This window comes from Tiliqua scincoides, chromosome 7, assembly GCF_035046505.1.
Source record: "Tiliqua scincoides isolate rTilSci1 chromosome 7, rTilSci1.hap2, whole genome shotgun sequence".
NCBI classification, from domain to species: domain Eukaryota; kingdom Metazoa; phylum Chordata; class Lepidosauria; order Squamata; family Scincidae; genus Tiliqua; species Tiliqua scincoides.
The window spans coordinates 8,933,784-8,936,653 of NC_089827.1; the positions used below are offsets into that span (position 1 = coordinate 8,933,784).

Consider the following 2,870-nt stretch of genomic DNA (forward strand, 5'->3'; position numbering starts at 1 on the left):
TTGGGCTCTTAGATTTATCGGTTTAGCGTCCATGCTTGATCTTTGGTACTGTTATGAATACCCCTTTCTTTTATCTCCTATAATACCCCTTCTCCCTCGAAAGCCTTCCAACCTGCTGCCCCGGCTGGATACAGTGCACTCATTTTTGGCATGACTTCATTGGGGAGGGGGTGATGCAGCAACTGTTACCCTGCCACATCCCTGATCTCGTCTGATCTTGGAAGCTAAGAAGGGTCAGGCCTGGTTAGTACTTGGATGGGAGACCACTTGGGAATACCAGGTGCTGTAGGCTTATACCACAGTCTTTCGAGACTGAAGGTTGCCAACCATCTCCCTATACTGAACACTATCTCCCGATCTTGTCTGATCTCGGAAGCTAAGCAGGGTCAGGCCTGGTTAGTACTTGGATGGGAGACCGCCTGGGAATACCGGGTGCTGTAGGCTTATACCATAGTCTTTCGAGACTGAAGGTTGCCAACCATGATGGAGTGTTGAACTGGACTCTTAACAGATGGAACTGTGAGAGATGGATCTGAAGATGCTATGAAATTACTTGGTTGTCTTAGGCCACCATTCTTTCTCAGCCTCAGTTGCAATATGGGGATAACGTTTATTGTATTTTATTTATTTTTCATGTTTTTATACTCCCCCTTCCTCCTTGGAGTCCAGGGTGGTGTACATTGTTCCTTCTATTCTTTTCTCCTCACAACAACCTTGTTGGGTAGGTGAGGCTGAGACAGAGTGACTGGTTCACCCAGGAAGTTTTACCATCCAACACTGCTCTCATATATATGCACATGTTTTCCCCACTACTTATTTACAACACACATGCAGTCTCGGGCCTAGGTTTGTGTCCAGTCCCCCAGAATTAAACTCAATAGATGCTTCACATTCAAACAGCCCCATTTTGTTCAAGCATGGCCATTCCTCAACAGATCATATTCTACTAACTGACCTGTGGATGTCTATTTACATTCAATCAGTTCTTGTTATCCAATAAGTTCCTGGAAAACCTATTGGATACTGAATTAGCAGATACCGAATCATTGAGCCTATTGGGGAAAATGGGTTAAGTTCCAGGGGACCCTCTTCACCATACACTCTATGAACTTTATGAACCTGAATCTTAACTTAAAGTCTGTGGGGCTGGGTGATAGCAAGGGCTCCTCAACATCTCCAACATCTGATGCTTCCTCCTCTGTGTGGCTATCCTTCGACTCACTGAGGATTGCTGGCCCAACAAGGCCTCAGAGTTCAGCAGTAGAAAGAGGGTTGCTTCACCCTTCCTTCCCTTCCATCTATCTCTTGGCTCCTTTCCTGGTCTTGCCCCAGCCCCAGAATAGCCCTCAGGAAGCCTTCCAGAAATTTTTCATCACCTCCAGGGTTGTGAAGCTTCAGCTGGAGTCCCCAAGACGGTGCTCAAGAAGTGGACACCAGTGTGTCTGACGATTCTCCACAGGTCAATACTAATGATCGTCAGACACGCTGGTGTCCAATTCCAGACTTGCCCCACCATCTTGGGCTCCTGTTTGATATGGTGCTGGCACAATATTCACATATACACACTACAATTCACTTTCTGCTGGATTTTTAAAAGGACTTTTGTGTTCTTAAGACTGCATTTGCTTACTCCATGGTTCACTGACTCACAACATTCACAGTATACTTCATGCTTCAGAAAAAGAAAAAGAGACAACTCACACATTCCGTTTCCTTAATTGAACAGGAGAGCTTCTCAGAAAGCAAGGTGACTTTCCCACTTTGCATTTGAAATGGGTAATGTCCAATTCCTCTGCCAATATGCCTGCTATCACAATATCCAGCCTCGCTTCTGATGCACCGTGGGTGGTACTTGACAACTAAGGGAGTGGATTTCATGTCAGTATGCCAATTATTTTTTGCATGATCTTGCCAAATTGTACACAATCAGCACATGAACTGTAGTGTCTTTTCATTTGGAAGAAAGTTTTAACAAACTTTCGAGTATTTGTGGCATTAAGGACAGGTGGAGTTCTCTAATGCTCGGATTGGTGTTTGAAACTTGGGCTGGTTGGCATCGCTGGACAACTGCCTAGCGCCCTCAGAAAGGTCCCTTTCCAATCCGTGTGTGACCCTTTCTGTACTCATAGGCTTCTGGTGGTGGTGGCAGAGCAATTCTTCATGGGCCCACCAGCACCACCATGGGCCCACGAGAAGCAACTCTCCATGTGGGGGGTCCATTGAGGGCAGTTTTCTGAAGACCCCCTGAAACCTGGGAACTGACTGTGTTTGAAACTTGTGTGTAATTAAGGAAGTTTCTCCATTACAAATGGTTGGCAGCCTTCAGTCTCGAAAGATTATGGTATAAGCCTACAGCACCCGGTATTCCCAGGCGGTCTCCCATCCAAGTACTAACCAGGCCTGACCCTGCTTAGCTTCCGAGATCAGACAAGATTGGGCATATGGTGCCCCACTTCACAGGCTTGTAAAACGAACTTCCAATTCCTGTTTGAAACATTTTAATTCATATTATTCTCATTCCAGACTTATTTTCTTAAAGTTTTAATGATTCTGAGGTTATTGTGCTACATAGATTACTAAGGAGCAAGTACGTTTGAGAGGGATATGCAGCAATTTTCAGCATTTTTCTTCTCATAGTACACTGATCTCTATGTCTTCTCTATGGTCTACGACTCTTGTGATTTCACTTCCTTCTTCCAGGAGACTCTTCTAGGTTATGTGTTTCTTTCCCAGGGCAACTATCTGTAGTAACAAATTGTCTGCCCCTCTTCCTCCACCAGTGGAACAAGCGGAGGAAGAGGAACAATTTGTTACTACAGTACAATTTGTTATTGGCCCTCAGTTTGGCTGTACTTGTTGTAAGAGGTGAC

The 2,870-nt window shown here is 45.1% G+C and overlaps 1 pseudogene; it reads left to right on the forward strand.

Moving 5' to 3' along the window:
- The first annotated feature begins 321 nt into the window (after nt 1-321).
- LOC136658161 (5S ribosomal RNA) lies at nt 322-444 on the forward strand (annotated as a pseudogene).
- Nucleotides 445-2,870: the final 2,426 nt, after the last annotated feature.